At 40.6% G+C, this 24,957-nt stretch overlaps 1 protein-coding gene across 1 annotated transcript in view; it reads left to right on the forward strand.

Annotated features, from left to right (window-relative positions):
• The first annotated feature begins 10,534 nt into the window (after window positions 1-10,534).
• Window positions 10,535-24,957, forward strand: part of tspan18b (tetraspanin 18b) — a 31,908-nt gene continuing 17,485 nt past the window's right edge. Inside the window, exon 1 of the mRNA XM_010757260.3 lies at window positions 10,535-10,843. The gene's annotated coding sequence lies outside the window, so the exon portion shown is untranslated. The remainder of the gene's footprint in view (window positions 10,844-24,957) is intronic.

Genomic DNA, 24,957 nt, shown 5'->3' on the forward strand with positions numbered 1-24,957 from the left:
ATTAATGTGTCACATCACTCAGATGTGATGAGTCTCATCTTTGCCCTGCTGGACAAATAACTGTCCATTTCTTGTCAATCGCTTCAGTTTCTTTGACAGACTTGTTGGTGACATGACCTTCCTCGCTGAAGTAGGTGATCATACCATAATTACTATTTACATTTCACTTGAATTCATTTCAATAGTCTTAAAATGATAATTTAATGTACACCATCCTTTTTAATATATTAATTATTGGTGATAAAGAATGGTGCACATTTGGCAGATATAGCAGCTGGGTGTTATTGCAGAATCCTGAACCCCTACAGAGGCAAGCATCTGGGGCTTTCTCTCCTGGTGAGGACAGCAAACTGTCTCGTGTACATATAATCAAACCTGTAAATTTTTTGGTCTGTTACCTGAAGTGAAAATGAGCTGTAAACACAACGCAGTTAACCATTATCACATATTAAAGGACCAGTGTGTATGATTTGCTGACATCTGTAGTGGCCTCACCCTCTCGGGTGAAGATGAAACTATCGTGGTCATAAAACTCACAAAAAGGATAGAGGGTGTGTGTAGGGAAAGTGTTTTTGGGGCTACTGTAAAAGCATGGCGGACCAACATGACGACGGACTCTGTGGAAGGAAACAAAAACATAATGATTTTTATATGCAGATAATTATACACTATACACATAAAAACATAGTTATGACACACTGGATCTTTAAGTTGATGAAAGAAACATATAAAGAAAGATAGATGCAGTCTCCATGAAATCACAGGTTTCTTAAATTACGCTTAGAGTGTGTTGGCTCTGGCCATCACCATCTTGGCAGTCCTGCCTCTGCTGTCTAATCCACAGATGGGCAAAAACAGATTGTGGATAATGTGTGGAGCTGGGGCAGGCTGAGTAAAGCCTGGCTGCTCAAACGTGCTCTTAATCATGCATAACTTTAAGCTTTAATATTATATGATGCGATTAATCAATACGTTCTGTAGCTGTTTGAGGAACTGCACTTCTTGAAACGTCTGTGTTGGCCGTGGAAGTTGCTGGTTGGTTTGTGTTAATATATTGATGATAAATGTAAATCCGATATTCACTACTCTTTTAACTCTGTATTTGGTCTCCACCAGCTCCAAATGGAAATATCTGTTTTGTTAGCTTCTAAAGGCTTTACTAGGTTCACTGACGAGTTGTTAACTGTTGGCTACAAAAGGCTGCTTTTAGATGGAATATTTTTTGCTGCAGGGATTTTCAGATGAAAGATGAAAGCCTGTGCTGCTGACCTTGTGTGACCATTTGGGGCTGGTGGTGGAGCCCACTTAGTGCAAGCTCTGTATGCTGAGGGGGAGTCATAAAGAAGAATACATTGCTTTTACTGCTTTCGCTTCTAAGATCGCCTGTGACGTTGCAGCGATCCTCTGACATTTTTAATTTTACAGCCAGTTTTAATAAGAGCTGTTGTCCGGTGAATAAAAATATCCAAATAAAACATAAAATGTCAAGGTGTTTCTTTAATCATGACATCACCTTCTCTCCAGCCTGAGGTGTTATCCAAAGAAATAGCACCATAACCAGTGTAGTGTTTTGGACACTGACTTTTGGGTATTCTCTCTCTCATGTGTTTGTTAATGGAAGCATGGCTGCATTTCCTGTGCATGTAGAAACAGGTTGGCAAACACTGCTGTCACGGGAAATGCACCTGATTTGTGTTTTATGGTCTCAAATGAAATTATGCATGCGAGCTCTGGCACTTTGAACATGTTTGAGCAATTTTCATTTTTCTCAGGGAGTTGTGTTTACATCCATATCTGGTGACATCTGGAGTGTGATAAGGGAATAAATCCTTTGTTTGTTTGCTCAGATATGTGTATGAGTATTGGACAGGTGTTTCCAAGGAAAAGGCCTGTTCTCTTTATTGGGCACACTATGAGCGCACACATATGTAAGTCCCTGATGGTTGTCCTCAGGCCTGGTGGATCTCACATAGAGCAGACAGTAATGAGAAAAAGGATAACTGTGTTCCATCAACAGCTGAGCCCTGCAGCTCCTGTCAGCATTAAATGCACATATATAGCTGCTGGCCATGCAGTTGCTAAGGAATTGTTGGTATCCAAGCAGAAGCTGGCAGAAAAAACATCCCCAAAGTTGATTCAAGAGATTGAATGCCGCTGGAGTTGATTTCAAGATGCATCCATATTTAATTTATGAATAGTTCACTGAAGGGAAATTACCTGGGCATCTGTAAAAAGGCTGCTGCATGAACCACAGCAGGTCCAAAATAAACTCTGGGAACGTCATTATCGGGTTGTGGACATGCACGCACAATGTTTGTGGTCGGATAGGACAGTAGCAAGAGTTATGGTTCTCAAAGCCCCCAGCTCAAACTGTAATAGGTCTCCATATTAATCTTAGTGAGAGGGGTCTCCAACAGGCCAGAGGCAGAAAAAAATAGTGACCACCATGACAGTGTTGTTTCCACACCTGGTTACTGCTCTCAAGTTTAAAGCAGTCTAAACCAGACATCCAGGCCTCTGCAGACATGCTTCCAAAATACACTGTAAAACATCATCAGCATAATACTTAAGTACATAATAAAAAAGAACTTTTCTAACTTGAAATCCCTTTGCAGCTGAGATTTCATTAAACTCATCAAATTAGTTGTTAAAGAGACATGATCAGAATATTAACAGACTTCCCAGCTTAATTATTTTTGTGGATTAATGAATGCTTCAGAGACAAAAAGTGATATGTTCTTTTATAATAATGTAAATGAGATTTGTTCACTCAGCAAAAAGGTGCGCCTCAGGACTCTACTTTAGGGGTGCTGTGGAGAAATTGCTGAAGTCAAAGGTCAATGGTGGGGTCAGGAAGGAAGAAAGTGACGCTTGGCCAAGGAGAATTAGAGACACTCTCAAAGTTCATCAGAAGTGCCTGAGTCGGTTTCACATTCTGCCCAACTCATCGTGGTGAATAGAGTTTAGACCCAAAGATAACACCACAAATACTATACGCCCAGAATTAGTCAAAGAGAATGTTTTTATTCATGCAGGAGTTATTGTCAGCATATTCTAGTCTGGAGACACAGATGTCTGTTTATGCAGATTGGAACGTCAACGGCCAGCTATCTATTATGTCTAGGAAGGCAGCAATAGGTCTCTTTGATCCTGGCCACCACAGTGTTGAGATAGACTGGCACCTACTGTTCTCAACCAAAGCCAAACAACTAACACTGCTGAGGACCACAAGGCCCACACGTTACCTCATGTAACCTAAGGATAGAAAATTCCATAACAAGGGCCACTTTTGTTTTATATTTTTATTCTTTTGGCTTATATGAAATGTTTTACTCTCTTATCATAAAACAAACTACATGTTTTCAGTACTGCGATCACTGACTCTCCTACAATTTAAATCATTTTCCCTAGTATCCATGCAGAGGTTGTTATTGTTCACTCTCTTTCGTTTCTGGTATTGACTTGAATGTTTTATTCATCTTTCTCTTTCTTTCTTATCTTTTGTAGTGTTCTGTATTATGTTTTGTGTTTTTATAGTGTACCACTTGAAAACAAGATTATACAGTCCAAAAGGTTGATCGTGATATAAAAGATTTCACTATAGAAACCGTGTATGATAGAGACAATACAATATAATAATATCTAAATCACTGATAACCTCGTGTGTGGTTTACCTTGGGATAAATATTCATACTCAATGTTTAGTCTGTAACCCCAAACCCCATTATAGCAGTGCTAGAAAAGAGGCTCCCACAGGACCTTGAGGCAAATAAAGAACAGCCTCTCCCTGCTGAGTGTAAGCTGAAAGCAAATGTAACTGTAATGTATGTTTGTAAATCAAAGCCACTGACTACGTAGTTCGTTAATTATTTTTTCCTGTGCTAAGTGACCACATTACCAAATCGACTTTAGTACGTACTGTCTGTCAGTAGGTGAACACGTCATTATTCTTAGGTTCAGTGTGGTAATGTTCAGTTTGTTGCTGGTTAAAGCTGTTACATTCAGTTCAATAAGTTAATGAGTTGCAATGTGCCTGCAGCAGATAGCAACACCGCCACAGCAGGTGTCTATCTGCTGCTATCCACGTAGTACAGTATAACTCATCACAAAAATAGAGGAAATTGCAGGAAATGTCACATAATTAATACAGCAACTTTTGCTAACTAAATATCATCAATGATATCTCATTATTGCCCAAAGAAAAAACTCACTTTACTTACTCCAATGCCATTTGCCTTCATTAATATGTTTGTTCTCCTCTGGTGAAGAGATAATTCAGATATCTGTAAAATTATCATTATCATTTCCCACATTGTGCTTATTGTGGTTGCCATAGTCACATGGTCATTTTCAGCTGCTGAAAAGTTGACAAAGTTCATCATCACTTCCAATGCCATTAAAATGGAAACAATGAAGGCAGTGACTGAAAGCTGTCTGAAAATACCTTTATATTAGCGGCTCAGCAGCTTATTTCTGACAGATGTCACATACTGCGGCTGTTGGAGTCTTTTATTAAGCTTTTAACCATGATGTAATATACTTTTCCCTGTTCAGTGATAAAGGTAATTCTATATAATCAGTGCAGTTTGAAGGTTTGTTGTTAGAGAGTCCTTTGTGCATTTACTGAACACCTCTGTTTCTCTTGTGCTTTTAGGTTAAACCAACTTACAGTGTTTTATAGTGCACCAGGCCACAACGCCTCAATCCACAAATCATAATTCATTTTCAAAAATCCTTTATAACCCCACAGTTTCACCTTCCAAAGCTCCCAAACCAGAAAATGTGTCTGGGCTGCACCAATAACCGCAGAGCTTCATACTTTTGCTGCACACACAACCACAGTCCCCTGACATGAGAAGTGGCTCAGACCTGTTTGAATTAAACTAAACAGTGATGTCTTGCACACAAAATGTATGGCACACCTACAGCCACTGAATAAATAGAAGAAATAAATCTACAGCGTTAAAAAATGCATGTCCTATCTGAGATAAACGAAATTCCCAAATGAAACGGAGGAGGAGAGAAATGTTTTTTTTCTCAGACAAATGGATCTTTCCCTCCCTGTGAATCAGATTTCCAGAGAAGGAAGAGGAGGAGGGAATGCAGTGGTGGCTCCCCTGGCCTACTTTCCTCCATTCACCAGCCAGTTCATTCTCCTGGGAACACTGGTACAGTATATGGAGGGAGTTCAGCCACGCTTGGCCTGTCACTGCAAGACAGTAAAGAAATGTCTGCACTCAAAGGGGGGTGGGTGGTAGAGGGGAGTCAGTCAGCACACTAACTGTACATAGAGGGCAAAAATGGTCCAGTCATTCCTCGTTTCCATCTTTACACTCTCCATTTCCTCTCACCCTACAGTCTCTGTGCCTCATGTATGTTTTCTTGCTAAGCTCAAACCCAGCAGATGTTTCTGTTGTGTGGATTCCTGAAGGAAGAGGTGTATAAAATGTCTGGGCAGATTGACATACTTCTCTACGCTCTTCTCCTCCCACTCCACCTCCCTTCCTGCTCTCCCTCTCTCCTTCTCTCTTGTGTCCTCAGGCTCCTGTCACTGACTGAGCTACAGCAGGTAGACATCCGTAATTATTAAGGTGAAGGAAAGCCTCGCACTATATCACCTACAGGTGTTTTGTAATGCAGAGGAATGCACACAGAAACACAGAAAAGGTCTAAATGGAACAGTACACAAGCATTAAAGACATTTCTAAAAGCTTTCTAATTTCAGATTCACTTACAGTAATACTCAGATTTTCCTCTTTACGCCTCTTCCTACGAATTTGTCCAATTACTCTTCTTAACAGCGTTGGGGGCTTGTTGCTAGGTTACAGCCAGGTAACACACACACACACCATTACCACAGGAGTTGTTAAGATGAAGGTGTTTCCAAATAAAGATGATTCATTACCTTCCAGCTTAAGAGTGAAACTGTAGTTTCTATTGTCACCTCCCTCTACCCTCTCCTCCCTCAGCCTGGTGAGGTGACAGACGCAGTCAGACTCACTAAGCCAGATGGAGATGCATGAATTCACAGATGATTTCATGTGAAAGCGCACTGATTTTGAATGGTGTCACAGACACATTCTTGGTGGGGAAAGAATTGTTTACCATTTGCCTCATGAGGACAGTTTCTGTTTAAATATCTAGGTTAAGGGGAACTGTTTTCCAAAAATAAGACAAATACAAACTCTGGAAATTATGATGCAGACAATACAATGGGAAATTCAGGACTGCCAGCCTGTTCAGCAGTAGTGTAACTAACTGTGTTTGTGTGTGGTTTCCCTAAAGGGCATGCAGGAGATGAGTCTTGCCCGTCTACACCTTGTTTCACAGTTTGATCCTGGTCCTGGAGTCAGTGAGCAGAAAGCCGTGAGGCATGGCATGTTTCCCTTGGGTGCTGGCTGATGCCCCCTGACAGAATGAGGCTGCAAGGATGTTTTCAACGTCTGCATGTGTGCATTTGTTTTGTGTTTATGTATGTATGTGTGCCGTAGGGATGTTATCAAAATAATGAGAGGTAAACCGTACAGTTGGGGAAAAGACTTTGCATGGTTTTGTTTATTCAAATAAGTAAAATAAAATAAAAAATCTAAAGAAATGAATCATAAAAGCAATCATCAGTACTTTGTGAGTCATCCTCCCTTTTTAATTGCCTTTCTGTGAGTGGGCCTAATCCAAACAGTTTATGTTAAATCACAGAGTCTGTTCCTGATGCACACAGAACATTTACATTTAAACGGAACAGTTTGAAATAAAACTGTAATAAAGACAAGTTATGTTTTGTTTTGGGTTTTTTTTTATGAAGGGACTGGACACAGTGACTTCAAGTCTTGTTGTCAAGGTGAGGTTGCCAGGCAACCACTACCAAGAAGTTGCTGCTGGACGATCGACCAGCACATTCTTTCCATTCATTTGTGTATAAATTACATTAAAAAACATGGACAGACCCAGGCTAGCCCCCCTTGCTTTCAGTCTTCATAGTAAGCTAAGCTTATTGCCTCCTGGCTCTAGTTACATGCTTAACACTAGAGCTGGAATAATTAGTCAAACATGACAACTGATTAATTAATAATTCATTTTTCAATCAGAAATGGTGATCATTAAGTCACATCAGCTTCTCCAGTGTGAGGATTTGCTACTTTTCACTGCAGCGTATCATTGTAAATTGTGTAAATTGAGTATTTTTTTGGTTTTAGGCTGTAGATTGGACAAAAGAAGCACTCTGAAAATATCCTCCAGTGCTCTGGGAAATTGTAACAGGGACTTGCCACTACTTTCTGACATTTTAAACAGTGAATGATTAAATGATTAACCGAGAAAATAATTGGAAGATGGGCTGATAATGTACATAAGTGTTACCCACAAAAGAAGCCGCACAGAAACAATAAGAAAAAATAAAAAAAGCAGCTTCCATGCTAATTTAAACCCGCACAACATAAATCACATTAACATGGGGAAGAGTTTTATCTCTATGCACCAACCACAGAGCAGAATGGTGAAATTACATCCTGTGCTTTAATATTTACATATTAAAAAAACAGTTAAAGACAAAACAACACAGCATCAAATCACCAAAACATGCAATATTGAATTACTCCTGTGCTGTTGCCGGGGAAATTCCTTAAGACTACATCCCCTGTGTGCATTTGTGTGTATGTGTGTGTGTATATAATAATAAGGCACTACTTTGTGGGAGCTTGTGAAGCATGTCCACAGTCTGTTTAATGAGATAGCATGTGGTATGATGCTATGTGTGTGAAATTGAAGCGCAGGCCGTATAAATTGAATTAAATGGGTTTTGTGTGCGATAAGAATGTGCATGCCAGAAATGGCCTGTAAACTGACATAGTCCGTCTACCGGTGTGTGTGTGTGTGTGTGTGTGTGTGTGTGTGTGTGTGTGTGTGTGTGCATGTGTTATGTGATTAACATGGACACAGGAGTACATTTTATTGCCAGCAGCTTGGTTGTAGGAGGAACATGTAGACTGTACATGAAACCATGCCAGAAAAAAAATGGTTTAAAATGATATTTGCACAAATAATGAACACAGCATGCAATCTAAAATCCCCAAGGTTTAACATCCGTGTTGCTTCATTGGAAGCTTTCATTGAAATTAATATTGTTCGCCTTGTTCTCTGCGGCAGCCAAACCCTTCTGTTGCCTCATCTGAGTCACCTTAAATGTCTTTAATTTTGGTGATAGTTTGGAGAGTTAAAGGCATCCTGGGTTTTCCATTTTATCAGTGAGCACTTTTGTAAAAAAAATCTTTACTTGAAGATCTGAGTCAAATGTTTCCTTGAATTCCTGCAAAATGACTTAGACCATCTGAAAGGTCAAAACCTGAGACTGTAAACTGATTTTTGAGCTGTGTATTGACCTGTGTTCTACTTGCCCAGGGACATAGATCACTTCATTGTTGATCAATCACTGATTAGCTAAGATAAACAAATAATGACTGAGCTGGGCTGCATCAGGGCCTGAAGAGAGATCTTCTCCCCAACACCAGTGATCCATGCGACTGCTCAAAGGCAGGGGGAGGAGGTGGTTTTAGTCCGTGATTCACCTCAGCCTTTCTTCACTCTCTGAGCCCTCTGAAAATATCCAAGGAGCCAAAAAGAAAATACCTCACAGCTGTTCTCTCTGCAGCCAGGCCATTCTTGTGATACTTTTCTTACACAGACAGGGGCCCCGCATCTGAACCAAACTCTTGAAGAGTCTTTGAATCCAACCTTTCCATAAACTAATCTCCACCTTGTTTTAAACTTCACTTTAAGCCGCCGGTTGTCGTTTATTCTTGACTTCAAAAATGCTCTTTAAATTGCAGAATTCCTAAGGGCCAATAAGAAAGGGATCAGGAGAAAACACAAGGCGACTGGGGGTTGGAAGTATCACGTATGCCACTGGGAATGTCAGTGTCACGACCTTAGAGGAGAAGGCAAAAAGATCAGTCTCTGGAGCGCTTATCTTGCTCTCCATCTGTAGTAGATTTTGTGACACGAGGAGCACAGAGGGATAGAAAACACTTCAGCACTCCCCTCTCACCCCCTCCAACCCCGAAACAAAAGCACTCCTCTTGTTTTCTGGCTATGTGAGTGGCACACAGCATGAATAATTAACAAGGGACAAACAATAACTATCAGCTGCCTATCTGAGAGTTGTCACTTATCTGTAGCTTGAATCAAAAACAGTGATGAGGTCGTTTTTCAAGAAAGCAACACTCATTACTCTGATCATCTGACTTTCTCCCTCTAGAATAGTAATAGATAGATAAATAGTCATTTGTTGGACTCTGCGTTGTCAAACTTTTTCATTTCTTTCTCCACAAGTAATGGCCGCATCTAGTCTCATCTGTCTAAATGAAATCTTGACTTCCACCATGTCTGTGTGAGCAAAAGATCATGAGGATAAACATAATGATGTGCGTGTTTACTTTTTGACACAAGTCCTATTTCTCCGAACAAAAGGCATTTCCCCCGCTGAGACAACAAACCGCAGAGAAAGATAAGAGCCTCTTGGAAAAATGTTGTGAGATTTCTATCTGACATTAATCTAAAAAAGAAGTCTGAATTCAAAGAAAAAGGTCAAAGGTCTGCTCAGATAGTTTTTATTTAAACCAAGTAAGAATCTGATTTTTAAGATGAACAAAGTCTGACTTTATTCTCATAAAAAACGCTTTTCTAACACTCAGCATCTTAACATAAAAGCAATAGTTTTGGAGTTAGATGAGAGGATTTTAGGGTTGGAGTTATATGAGACACCTTTTATATCTGTAAAAGGTCCAGTGGGTGACGTTTATGGGGTATATAGATTTACAGAATATAGCAGAAATAGAATATAAGTTAACATTCATAAGTATGTTTTCATTAGTGTATAATCACCTGGAAATAACAGTTGCTGTGTTTATATTACTTTAGAAACAGCTTTTTATAACTACGGTTTGCAAAATCTGCCATGTTGCACCATCATGTTTCTACAGTAGCCCAGAAAGGACAAATTAAACACCTGCCAACTATAACTCTAGATGCTTTGGAAAGGGAGGATGAGCCAAGCGGTATTCAGCTGGTTGCATTCAGAACGTCACCGCCAGATGCCACTAAACGCTACGCACTGGTGGTAAGATTGCAACCACCTGAATACCCCTGGCCTCAGAGAGAGAACCTATGGTGTCTGCCACTTCAACATAAAAACCACAAGGCACCCTCAAGAGCCAGTGAGTGGTTTGTCCTTTATGGGCTAAGGAGAGACATGGCATATAAAGGACTTATTCTCAGGTGACAAAAACACAATATTATTCAATATATATTCAATTTCTCCCAATAAATCCCCCTAAATACCAAACACTGATCCTTTAAAAGTGGTCTTTAAAAAACAACATATAATGTGACCATACAGTGAAGTAAAGTTAAGATTTCAGATGTGATGTTGGTTGCACCTTATTTCTACACATGTTAAAGTTTGTGTTTCTCAGTCCCACATAACACAGGAGTGACAATGGAGGAGGTGAACCGGAGGCGTGTATGTCGGAGGAGAGTCTCCGCCCTCCGGAGCAGAGCAGGCTGCTGGATGAACCGCTCAGCTTTCAGCGACTTCACCAAACTGTTTGCATACCAATCTCCCCTCAACACTGCATGCTTGTCCAAACTGGGATCGCAGATCTCAGAGCGGTTGGATTTTAAATAGTTGGACGGCGTGGGACACCTTCCGTGGACATCCCAACTAATCAGCTGTTTTTTTTATTTTCTATTTTTTATTAATATTTATTCTCAAATCGGCTCTTTGGTGACATTTTTCGCAGGGAAACATCTTGTCACAGCCAGAGGTTTCGGCACTGAGCTGCGCTTTGAGGTAAGAAACATGTCTCCTCTTTACAAAAGTGTGTCTAACTTGTGTGTTTTGTGTTGAGATGAAAGATCAATGATCACATTGTGTGAATCTCTCGCTTGTTTTTGCTCCTGTTGAACGGGCTCATTATTTACAACGGCGCGTCCGATGCGCTCTGTTGTGCGCAGTGTTTGATTTTTTTTTACTTTGTTGCTGCAAGTTCTCATCAGAAACCAAATGAACACATTGAAATATGATCTATCATCCTAAGTGTTTAAGTCGTTTGCTCGGTTGTTGCACCATGTAGACTTGAGTTAACCTCAGGTCAGTTTTTATTTTTTTCCCCTTTGAGGAATAAAACATGCACAAACACAAAATCACATCTGGTGACTAACTGTGCCCTGGATCAGTCTATGAAATGTGGTTTAATATGCAGTCTACAGATAATAGAGGGTTATGGTGCGAGAAACCTGACATCAGGGGAAATCCGGACCGATGTGTGTCAGTCTCCAAGCTGGCATCCTTCCCACGGGGGTGCAGTCATAACCGAGGAGGAGGCTGTCTGCAGAGATGTATGGGGTCACCAGATGGATGTCTCTGGCGGCGCTACCTTTGCTGTAGGGCAGGAGTTCACTGTCAGTTTGCATTAATCACAGGGATACATCACCCAAAATCACCTCATCCACGTCTTACTGTCTGATCTCCACTGGAGCGAACATGACACATTGAAGAACTCCACAAAGGAAGGGCTGTTAACATACTTTATTGCAAAATACTAAGCATTGACTGTTGTGACCTTTAAGTGAATTCAGGGTGATTTCATCACTCAAAAAGTTTGGACACCAACAGCTGAAGAAAGTGCAAAGTGAAAGTTTCTCCTCAGACAGACTTAAACATTTGTCTTGTTAGAGTAACAGCTGGAAATCAGGTTATAATCACATTTCACCTCGAGGAGAATGGCTCCAAGGGACCCATTAACACACACCAGTGTCCAGGTGAGTGTGTCATGCTGGGTTTTCTTGCCTCAAGTTAGTCACAACCACTCAGTCCAGCTCTCCGTCTCCCAGAGGCTGGTACAGAGTGTCAGGAAGGAGGAGGAAAAGAATCATATCACACTCCAGCAGCTTGGACAGCTTGGAGAAATCAGCTCCTGTCATGATTAATGAGCTGGGACACTATACTGCTGCATCATGTAAAGATTTCTTTCTTTCTCTGGCTTTTTTTTTTTTTCCTCTTTTTGTTCCACCCTCTATTTTTTCCCCCTTTTAAACCTAAATGATTTGGGAGTTAAGAAGCACACAAACTGGAAACAGAGGCGTGTTTGTTCACCATGTTGTGGGTGAAACATTTGCCTAGTGAAAAAAAAGAAAAAAAAAGAAACAGTAGTATTGATGCTTTTGGAGCAGCTGCCAACATGGATGACTAGACTCCGCCTGAAGCATTTCCCTCCTCTTGATTCACATGAGCGTTGGGAAATAGTTTTTGATGTTTGCAGGATAACTACAAATGTAAACACCAGGGTCTGTAAACCTACAGTGTAATTTACACAGGGAATAAAGGTTAGTGGCAACAATGCGGAGGATAGCAATTAGGAAGGAGCATGTTTGAGTGCATTCAAATCTCTTCCGAGCCAAACTGGTATTTATTCCGCCTACAGACACAGAACACCTGGTGTGAGACTTGCCTCTGGTGATCAGCGCGCTCATTTTAATCGTGCCTCTGATAATGCGTTGCTCTTAATCACACATTCACAGTGCCAACGCTAAAACGAACAGCAAAAACGATTGACTAGGAAAGGAAGTGGTGTGGTGAGCCCATTGCTCCTCTGCCACCCAATCTTTGGCAGAGATAGGAAAGTGAGAATTGCAGTGTATGGCAGCTCCTGCTGAGAGGGACGGGGTGACTGACTTGATGCATGCCGCCTGGCCTGGCAGAGCACCGCTCATTAAAGGCTTGAAATTAATCAATCTGTGGTTCCACATGGTTGGGTGCTTCCGATTTGTCTCTCCTCTCCTTTTCCCCTCTCACATGTTCAGCCTGTCTCTCTCTCTTTCCTTGATATCGACTGATGTGCCTGCAAATGAGGCTGCTGGCTTTTTTTTTTTTGGCCATTTGCTCTGATTTCACATCCCTGATTCATCCACCCTGACCGCAACCTCCTTCCACCTCCTCTCTCTGTCTCCCTCTGAATCATCTCATCTATTATTTTCTTACTTCCTCTTGTCCTCATCCTTTTTCATCTTCCTTTCCCTTTCTTCCCCTCATCCAACCTGCCAAGCACGTCTGTGTCCATATCGATGGGTTCAGAGCAGCAAGGCAGTGGAAAAACGAGGCTGGGTCATCACTCTACACAGGCTTTCCCCCCCGTATCAACCCCACTACAGCAGCAGCGGCCCATAGAGAGCCTGGAACTAAATGGAGTATCTATTGGCTCAATGAGAAAATTGCTTTTTTCGATTGCTAGAGGACCCTTCATTTAATGCGTGTGATGCAAAGGCCTCAGCCAGTAATGGGTTCAGCATCTTTGTTGTCAGGAGACATGAGAAAATTAAATTTGCTTTTCAGCTAGCAGAAATAATTTACTCTCACAAAGGTGTATTTTTCATCAGCTGTTTAAAAGCCATGAAGGTGTGTGCTGTTATTATATATGTCTGCACTGTGTTTTATAAGCACTGAATGTCCGACCTCTTTAGTTTAGTATCACTTGCTGACAGCAGTTTTAGATTTAGGACGTTTCATCATATCAAAACTCCGCTGCCATATAAAGCAGCCTGGTTTGGTGCTTTTTGTTGTTTTTTTAAGGCAAGGCCTGCACACACCATAGCTGATCTGTACCTCCTCAAAAATATAACTACATGCTGAGTGTCAGTGCCACTAGCTGTTTATCCAAATGCACTCAAATCATAATATTTGCATAACAGTACTGGATGGACATGCACAATAAGTCTCATTTTCTTTTGACAACTTTTTGATTATTTTATTACAAATTTATTCTAAATTTGAATTGATTGGCCAGTTTGGGCTAAGTATGTTTTTCCATAGTGACAGCCCTTTCCACCATTGCTCTGTATCATAAATAAAGTTGTGGTGGTGAATGTAGTTACAACACTTTCGATCGTAAAGGATGTCTATCTAGTGTAGTTGATGCTCAACATGGATCTTTCTCCTAGTTTTCGTTGCTAAACCTGGGTAGAAACAATTAAACTTTACAAACTGCATTGCAGAACCAATCCGAAGTGTGCTTGTGAACTATGTCTTACCATATAATGTTACCTGAGACATCCATTTTTTAATAATTGTGCTACAGTTGCTACAGAGTTGTTTGCTATATTGCCAGTTTGTTTGACTATGGAGGAGAATGAGGGGAGCGCATTGTTTCAGCGAAGACGTGTCCCTGGAATAAGCATACCTTTTGGTGTACGTTTACTAGCGGCTGTTCATGCTGCTGTTCAAGAAACTACTTTGTGATGAGAAAGATGCCCAGATGGTAGGCAATGAAATCTCCAATTGTCTCTAAGACAGGTGTTGTGGTAATGTTTCCAAGGGGTAAAATTTAACGCTGGAACGGAAACAAAAGAGTGCTTTAACTCCCCTATTTAGCATTTATAAGAAGTAACATCTGCAACTATATACAATTACATTATAATGAGTTATCAGTCGTTTATTAATTAGCTGTATACTGTTTATAAATGCTAAATAGATACATTTAGATTAGTTTTTTATCACTTTCCAGCATGAAAACAAGAGAACATGCTACATAATCCAGTATTATTCACACACTCATGCGTTCCTTTGGCCCTTGCGTGTCTCCATATGCGCCAGGAAGTGAATGACCTAATCGTGGGGCAGCTGGCAGGCCTGGAGTTCACAGAGAGCAGGAAGCTGAGGGGCCTCTTGCTGCTGACACTTCCTTTTTATCAGGAGGAAGCAGGCCGGCTGTTTGTGCTCAACCCAAGAATTCTTTGTGCTTATCTTGTGTGCGCCCTATTTCCCCCAATAATGGCAGTGCTGAGCAGGTAATGAGGTAAAAGGTATGTATTTGACAAGCTGGGCTCAGCAGATAGCAGGCTCTCAAACAGGCTCACGGCTTGCTAGGTGCTTAGTTGAGGGTACATTCAACCCCGTCTCGGGATGTTCAAATCACATCCATCTCAAAATCCCCCCAGCCATCTTTCCCTCCGCATAATGTTTTTCAGAAGTAATAAACCGTGTCTCTCAGGTGTCCATTAAAGGCTGCTGGAGAGGACCCGCTGGTCATTACACAGAGCGAGGACACTTAGTAAATCTCTGCGCTTTTGCCGGAAGGTTTCTTCAGATGTAGTCAAACCTCAGAGAGGAGCTTAGACTGGCCGAGGGAATCTGGCACTGATAGGTATGTGACACGGGGCTAACGTTGGGAGATTACCTGCCTGGCTTTAGAGAGACCCTGATCCCCTGAATGATGCTGAGGTATAAACGCATTTCTGCCTGAAAGAACATTGAACAAAATGCATGGCAGAGCTCCAGACAGCTTCTGCTTTATGTGGGTAAAATGTTTGGTTTTTGTTTGTCAGATGAACCAGTTCTGTACTAAGTTCATACAATAGAGCTGGGTTCAGCATTGACGGGATCACTGGGCACGGAGAAGCGAGAGTGCTAATCAAGTTGCACCAGGGAGGAAGAGCTCATTTCATGCTTGTGTGATTGTTTTCCACACTCACTGCTAAACACTGGAGCTTTTCACTATAGATGATATTTAGTGCCAGTTTGAACATTTTATAGATAAACTCTTATAGAGACTTTTTTTCATACAGAAATTGCTCAGTTCCTGTTCAGGATTTTGACTAAACGTTCAGTCAGAGAAACAAACAAGGACTGTGTTTGTGAATCACAGCAGGAAAGAAGATGTGTCATGGATAAAGAAAATCACTGTCTGTATGAGTGAATAGACTCCATGTTAGAGCTTGAAGCGAACATCATTATGCTGTTTTCTTTTACACATACTGTACACTGCATATTTTGGACACAATGTTAATATGGCTGTTTGTTTAACTTGCAGCTCGGCACGTGTTGTTGAGATCTGGGTGGTGAACTGTATGCATTAGAGCTAAATAAAGAGGACAATTAACTAATTAGTAGATGAATATCTTGTTGGAGTCTTTCAAGTGTTTCTTTAAGTAATTTTTCAAACAAAAAAGCCAAAAATGTTCCGATTCCAGCTTGAAAGGATTCTGCTTTTCCCCCTCTTTTAATTAATGCTAATTGAAATGTCTTTGAGTTTTGGACTGCTGGTCGAACAAATTAGCTAATTTGAAGATGAGGCTCACTAAGGGCTTTAGGAAACTGCCGCCAAGGCCAAACAATTAATTAAATCAGAAAAATAACCAGCAGATTCAGCGATAATGAAAATCATCGTTAGCTGCAACCCTCTGACGTATGTTTACCCGTAAAACCCTTTTCTGTGAGGATCCATGGAGATGTTTACATGCACTTAACAGAAGTCTATAACAGATCAGTCATCACTGATGAGCACAACACTAGGGGGAAAACCCATTGTACTTCATTTTGGGCCACTGTTCTGCTTGTCTTTGGCTATTTTTCGGGGATGGTACTGCGAGCCGAGCTCAGCCCAGATCTGTTTTTACAGCCTCTCCCTGTGACTCATTGGGCCTAATGGTTCTCTCGTCTCCTGACTCAGGCATTTTTCTGATGAAATGGGACTCTATCCCAGCTTCTGGTCTTTCTCTTTTTCTGTTGCCCCAGCCACAACTGTGTCCCAGCTCTCCTCCACTCCACCCCTCTCTCCTCTTTCTCTATTTCATGTTCTCCTCATTGGGTGCTCCTGCTCTTTCCATCCAAGTTTCTGGAATATGCTAATATAGCTTTACAAGAATGCCCTCATTAGTCAACTGGGGCTTCTTTTTTTTTTAATGTGTCCTATTTTATTACGCGTTCATCAGCTCTACATTTTTATTGCCTCTGCCTAAAGGGGATCCGATACCCTTTAAATATCCTGTTTATTTTTAATCACTGACGATGGGTTACACAGTATAATGTGATATGATAATTGTTACTTGCAAACACAAACACACACGCATGCTCTCACCACAAATTGATTTGATAATTTAGAGTGCACAAATTATTGTAGGGATGGACAGTAGGTTGTTAATGATGACCCAGATAATTAGCCCACTATTATAAACAAACAAATTAAACACGTGTCAGATGTCGGAGCTGGATGGTAGCTCATTAAATCATTTTCTCTTGTTTAGATCATGATTGGAAAAGATTTATGGACACAGGGAGGACTGTTAGTTGGTATATATGACATAGTCTTGTTTGCTGTCTCTGCCAGTGTTTTGAATTATAGAGTACCTCCTAAGAGATTTATTTTGAGCGTGATTTTGGGTTTACATCCCAGTCTGCTAATAACACTTTGCCGTTCCAGTCAGTGATAACCGTACAAACCTCAAATACACAAACACAAATTTACATGACACACATACAGCCTGAGCTCTGCTGGCAGAACTTAACTGGAAATGGGGTTGTTTTATATTAACTGTGTATGGATCTCATATCTGCTTGAATCTAGGCTAAATGTTTTGCATTCAACGTGTAAACATGGCACTGAAAATCCTTAGCTAAGCAAAGATTTCTTCGTATTGTGAACGTGAATGTGTAAACTTCAGTAGATGTAACTGGGCTAATGTGATTCTCCTTCTCCCTACATGCAATCTGGTTATGTGCATTTGTATTCAAATATCTTGCCAATAAGAGAGCAAGTAGCTTTTAAAAAAAGCCCCAGCATTTTTCTTTTCCACAAGGCTGGCTCCTTTTGCTGCCTTTGAAGCCCACACACCTTGCCCACAATGCTGCTCCCTGCAGCTGCTGTGGAATAACAGCAATGTTACAGTCCCTCCCACAGGGCCAGATATGCCACGGGTCTATCAGACATATGGGCTCCTTGTCAGCCTCCACAGCATCAGGAGGACAGATCAGTGTTTGATTTAAAAAAAAAAATCCACAGCGGGTTCCAACTTCTACCTGGGGAAACTTGGGGAAGGGGCTGACTAATGATGCCTCTCCTGCTAGGATCACAAGCTTCAGAGAAAGACGCCTGTGCTTCACTTCAGCTTGTAAAAGGAACTGAAAATCTTTAGAGCTTAATAAACTAGTAGCAGTGCAGGTAAGGACCATCTGTCTGTTTACATTTAGAGACACTCTTTGCTTGTGTAATAATGTTATCCCACCTGAGGTTACGCCGCATAAAATCCTCTTGTGTTTGAGTGCGATGCAGGTGTGCTTTTATTGCAGGATTTTCTGCTAGTTCATCTTTAGTGTCATTCTGTTTTAACACCCACAATCATACCATTGCACCACATGTGGGGGAAAGGTGAAGCACAAAGAGGCGCTGAACTGTTGCTGACACTGTAACTTTAACACCAATTTAGGTCGTTCAAGCAACCCAGCATCCTCCAGTGATCCAGAGCAGTTTGAGTGAAGACTGCAGTGATGGTTCTTGGACAAAGTCCCTGTGTGCTTCTTACAGCGATGAATTTACTTGTCTGAACAACCTCTGCATCTCTGACTGAAAAAGACCCTTTTCTTTTTAACAGCAGATCAAATGTAGATGTTATTTTTACTGAGAGAAAAACAATTAGATAGTGAAGACTGAGCGCCACGATGCTTCATGATTTTTTGATGACGCTTTATGAAATTTTCAGCCCACCGCCACTTTAAAAGCACGTTCCTTAAGACAGCATTGACGGGTCACTGCACTGAAACACCGCCTCTGTCCTTTGGGCAAACAGTCGATCAATGCCAGCCCATGTGTTACGGTCACAAGTGAACCACTACTGTGAAGGGAATGTGCTGCATTTTTATAAACTCAGTGGATGGACTCCAACAAAGAATTCTTAAGAGGCTGTGGTTTTCTAAGAAAAGCAAAAATAGATAAGAGGTGCTATTTTCTTCACTGTGAAATTTCTTTGCTAATAGTTATTAGGGTAAACACATGCATACCATGAAGCATACTTCCTTTTTTCCCCTAAGCCGTACCTCCCTCCGTCTTCTTTTCTTTGAAGATTTGGAAATAAGGCAGAATCCACTGCATATGGGAGCTAGCCACCACCATCGTAAGTATATTAAAGGAGTTTGATATTTTCATATAAATGTATTTTAGTCCTGACGTTTCGACAGTAAAATCCAAGGGATCACCTTCACATATGTTTGTTAGAGATAGCACAGGCATGGCAGGTGTCTCCAGTATGTGAAATTAAATTGGCTCCAGCGTTCATTGATTTAAGCGTTTAAAAAAAAAAAAAAGAGCACAGATGCTCTGCAGGATTTTTTTATTTTTTTTATTTTCGAACATCAGGTGATCTTGGATGGCTTCCCGCTGATTTGTCACCTGCCCCATGTCAGGATGTCAGGCCAGCGTTAAAGTCATCCAACCTAATCTTGACCACCTGGGTGTGACGCTCAAAACTGTGAAGTGTTTTGAGGAAAAAAACAGACAGCTCAGGCATTTCTCCAAGACTTTGCACCCTGGAGAAACTGGCCCAGATCATGTTTCCCGATAACACTTGGCAGGAGTCAGATCCCATGTGAAATGCCTCAGCACCAATGTTGAAGCCAAAGTAATTTTGTGGCTGTCTCTGGAAACTCCTGGATGTATAGGGTCTCCTTCGGCTTTATCTGTTAAGCCATATAGTATTTTTTTTTTTTTTTAAATCACGTCTTCTTAACTGGTGGCTCAGCTGGTGGCTCCAAACGGGTGCTTTAATTGGGCAAATGACAAAACAAGCTTTAGCACAGATAAAACAGATTTCAGATTACTTTCTTTAATACTTCAATAAAAGTGTTGTCAATAACCGGATATGATCTCATTTGATCTCACCACATTAAAAATGATGCACAAAAGGAACAATGAAGGAGGGGAAAGCCAATGTTGTGAGCAATTACCAAAACCACTTTCGCTTATCTCTGCAGGCAGTTATTTTAGACAAGCTGCTTTTTTAATGTAACAAGGAACAGATGTCCAACCTTTTCCTATTCTCAAAACATCTCTGAGTGAGCTTTCCATACAGTTGCCACATCTAGAGCAACCCTCCACCTCATCCTTGATAATCAGCCTATACTGCTAGCTTTCAAAACACCCCCTTTCAAATATTTGGCCAGCGCTTTGTGTCTGTATATATTTATTGTGTTGATTTTGGCCTGAACCAAAGGTCTGTTGTGCTTCCAAGAAGCTTGAGACTTTACAGACAGCTGGAGATTTTGCAAACTCTTTAAAAAAAAAAATCCCACAACTTCATATCTCCTACTGTAACTCCATAGCTCATTATACTGAATATCTTCTGTAATCTCCTCCTGCTCTGTTCATATCTTCACCATTTGGCAGATGGTATCAACACAAGCTTCATGTTGGGAAAATGAACTTTTTTTTTCTTTGTTGTGTCAGCTCTTTCAAGATCGACTATATGATTAAAATCCTAAATAGATATTAGCTTTCTGCACAGTCTTCAACATTCATCTGTGTCAGTTTGATGAACGTCTCTTTAGTTACCTCTACAGGTGTTTAGCACTTGAGTCACATAGTCGTTTGACTTCGGCTCACGGGTCTTTCTTTATTCTTTTGCATTTTGAACTCAAGTCACATGCTAATGTTTAAATAAGAGGCGTAAAGTGTTTCACCATAAATATCCCATGTGTGGTCACTCCTGCGGTCCTGTTACAGTAGTAGAAAGCACGAAATGGGCTGTTTATTTATAACTGTTGGGTTGCAGTGGGCTAATGGGAGACGCGCTTCCCCCTGCTAATGCTGCGGTGCACACTTTGGCGCATTACTCACAATTTCATCACTACCCCCAATTAATACTCAACACAGCATCAGCAGCATCTGCTCGTGCAAGAAGGTTGTCATCAGGTCCCTTGAGCTGAGAGAATTTAAAAACTTTTTACTATTCCGAACTTCTTCGTGCTCCATCAGCAGGTTCATTGAGAAGCTGGATTATAATTATGGCTGTTTTCATAGTTTTGTGTGTTTCCATTATTTTAGATAGGTTTGACCTCACCGTATTGCCAGTGCTTCCCTGACCACATTCATCCCCACACAATTGTCTCAGATCCATCATGTTTTGTGGTGTAAACCTATTGACTTGTGTTTCTTCGGGGACCTAATCTTGGACCGTCTCCAAGCAGCTCAGTTTCCCTCCCCTCCCCATCTTTCCTCTGTCTCTCATAAATCAATGTGATGTAATTGCATAAACTCCCTTTCCCACAGCTCAGACCTGAAGCCAGAGTATTCACTGAGTGAAAGTGTTTCACTATGGCCAGTTAACCTTAACCCATTGATTCCCACAACTGCCAAAGTCCCAGGCTTGTGAAAGTTTTATTTTGGCTTTTAAATATCTTAAATATCAGGTTGCAGAGTTTCTTTCATTGGTAATGCTCAGTGTTTCTTGCATTGTTTTTCCAAGCAGCAGGGTTGTGGAAGTTATCTTTCTCACAGCTGGTACCGACTGTTTACATCTGGCTAATACACTCTAAGCTCAGCAGATTAAATCTCATTTCTCTGAGTGCTTTTTGTGTTGAGCCAAGCATGATTTCTCCTGACGTCTCCCCGCCCGTGGCTCCCTCAGACTATAGAAAGAATGTTTCTTAAAGCACTCCTGCATTTTCGCACGACTGTACCATGGAAACTCTCCAACCCTCTTTTTCCACATTTCAGTCCCTCCTGGCTTTCTCCTGGGGCTCACTCACTGGCAGGATATCTCCTCAAAGTATATATTTCAACTACTTGTCCTGGAAGTATGAAGCTTAGAGCGAACCTACGTGAAAACGAGTGGCTCTTAAGGTTTTTCGGCTGGGTAGAAGTCTTACTAACACGGTTCAGAGTTTTTTCTTTATCCTGGTTTCATCTTTTGCTGCTCCAGTAACCCTCCTGCTGTCAGTCTCACTCTGCTCTGCTAAAGAACACGAGTGATAAAACCATTTTTTTTTTTTGCCCCATCTTGCAGAAACACATTTTCAAGCTATTTGGCCATTAGTGTGAACGTATTTGACAGTGTGAGAGACAAAAAGCATGAGTCATTTTCACTGCTCCCTCTCTGTGATGTTGTGAGTTTGTCACAGCTTGTTACCTGCTCTCACCACAGCCACCGCATATAGGCTGACATAGACGAAGGATTCGGAGGGATTTGGGGGTCTTTGGCATCTGTGCGGCTTTATGAGGAGGTCGCAGTGTGCAGCCCCTCTGGTTTGAGGAAATGATCCAGATGCAAAGCTTCTGGCTCTCGTAACCCAGTGGGACACCTGCCTTGCTGCTCCCGTACACCCCCCCTGTAAATTCCATGAACACTACCATCTCTTTGTTTACAGGAACTTTGTTATGAAGTGCTGTTGCATACTGATTTTCTATGCAGCTTGTATACTTGTGTGTTGGCTTTCAGTCTTGTAACGGTCCACTGCTTTGTGTGTTTTAATGGAGCATAATTATTGCTAAATTAAACTAATTATGTAAAACAGCGTTTGCATTTAAACAGTCTGTTACCTCAGTTACTCCTAAATACACCTGAATATGAACTCTTAACAAGTCGAGAGCTTTAGACATTACTACAGTTTGAATTGCTGCAAGTTCATAGTTCTTTAATTGACGTAATTTACAACACAAGACTAGGGATTTTAATAGAAACCTGCACAGAAACAAATACAATATATATTATACTGTATATCAGCCACATGTCAGTAAACTGGGAGGAAACCAGCCTACAATATCATTTAACTTACAATTAAAAATGCCGTACATATGCTTTGATTTACTCTTGGAAGTAGTAGCAGTCTGTAAAGCTTTAGAACAAAGAGGAGGTGCTACTAGAACCACATAGCTCTGTTGTGGTTTGCAGTATGTAGAACATATGGATCAATGATGGAGATGTTTCTACACCTGTTGGAAAACTGATGCATTTGTTCATATTTGGACTTTTAGACTTACTTATTTTATTAATTCTTGATCATTCTGATACATACATACTGCAGCTCTTCCTTTGATATTTATATTTCGAGTCATTTCTGGTTACATTTAGAACACTTAAATACAACAGTTTATCAACACTTTCAGTGATAACAGATTTAACAGAAGTCGCATGTTAAATGGTTTAGCAGTGGTGATGAGCCACCCTGATGTCAATGCGTTTCATCTTGTAATCAATTTAGTTAAATTAACTAAATGAAACAATAGTCACACATTTAATTTCTAGCATATATTGTGTAAAGCAATTCTTCTGCTCATTGCCCTGAAGCTAAATGTTTTAGTTCTTAATCATCTAGGCTATTTATTTTCAGGATGGCAGTGTAGGTGGTCTAAAAATCACTGCAGGAAACCTGGAGGTAGTTTATCTTATGTCCAAATTAAGCAACAGGTTGCTACTGTCTTTTTCTTCTGCACTTACCTCAGCATAGTTTTGGAGAGATTTTGGCTGCATTAATGCAGTTATTAACATTGTCACGACCGAGTTGTGAAATCCAAAATACCACCAGGCGTTGGATATAAACTGGGCAGCAATGCTGCCATTCCCTCCATGTTTGTTTATACTTTTGTTTAGTAATGTGACCCACATGTGCTCATAAACAAAGGAAGTCAGTGTGTTGTTTCAGCCCAGCTTTCATGGTGTTGTTTAAACTTGTCTGAACATGGTTGAAAACAACAATTCTCTGCCTCAAATATTCCAAATGAAAATATTTGTTCTGGATTCAATCAATCAATCACCACTATTATCTGAATCTCAGATTCATGTGTGAATAGAGTAGTTAGCCTTGCTGCATGTACTCAGTGAGGTATGCAGTAAAAACCATCAGCAATAGGAACCAGACCCACCAGGCCTCAGATTTTGTGCTGAACTGATGTTGTAACTACCAGGCAGCAATCCAAGTGTCCCTCGGCCCATTTCTTTGGTTGTATTGTCTTTACAAGGATTTATACTTAATGCTAATCCTAGTTGTGTCAAAGTTCTTGGTCATGAAGCAAAATTCAGATTAGCAAACATCACTGCTTTGGCACAGCTTTTCATGCATATGAGCAAAATAGCTATTTTAGAGAAGGAGTCCAAACTCAAATACCCTCCGCTGGTTTTAATTATCAAAATAAGTTGCATCTGGTTCCATTGAGCAAAGAATCTGTTTCCACTTCTTGTGTATCTTCTGCATTCAGATGTTTACCGCATTGTTTGTCAGCACGCTAAATAGCTTCATGAGCCTTAAGCAGGCAGAAGGTGAGGGCATATACAGATATTCACAATTACAGGTAACTGTACAGGTGTAGTAGAGTCCACTCTTCTAAGGACTGTAGTTAGCGAAGTGGTCTTTGCTACAGAATCTGATTTCAGCAAACACACAGAATCTACTGCTCTATGGTATTTTAGCAAAGTATAAATGAGGCCTAGAAATGGTTACCAGATGTGTTCATAACACGTGTCTAAATGGCTGGTTTGACTTATAGGACAACAGTGGCCACATATTTCTACATTCACTGTCTTGTGGAAAATATAATACCATATGTCTTAGTACAAAATACCACAGACACCAGTGGAAAGCTTTCAGGTGTGTAAATATACAAAAAACATCAGATATACTCATCAGTTATTGAGGTACACGTGCTAAAACTGCTTTACTTTGGTAAACATGCCTGGAGTCTCTCTTTGTTTAGAGTGAGTAGGTTCGGGACGAGCTCTATATCTATGTTGTTTGACAGTTTGTCTGAAAAATTTACTTGATTAGAGCTAAAATTAATTGACAGTTGTTTTTTCTAATTGATTGTTTTTGCATAATTGCCGAATGGTATCAAGTTTCATTCTAAATGATCAGGTTTCACTGCTTTTAATTAACTTCTTGTGATGCTTCGGTTGAACTGCTGGTCAGGTAAAACAAACAATTTAAATCATCACCTTGGGCTTTGTGACGTTTGAATGTGACATTTTGCACAATTTTTAGACTCTTTATAGACCAAACCATGAATCTAGCAATAGGCAAAATAATCGACGCAACAATCAATCAACCGTGTCGTAACATAAGTCACAAAAACATGAATTTCCCTGTCAATCTTCTTTGATTTGATTGATTTGACTACACATCTGGTGCGTTTGTGCAGTCGTAATGTTTTA

The sequence above is a fragment of the Larimichthys crocea genome, chromosome XXI (assembly GCF_000972845.2).
Source record: "Larimichthys crocea isolate SSNF chromosome XXI, L_crocea_2.0, whole genome shotgun sequence".
Classification (NCBI taxonomy): Eukaryota; Metazoa; Chordata; class Actinopteri; family Sciaenidae; genus Larimichthys; species Larimichthys crocea.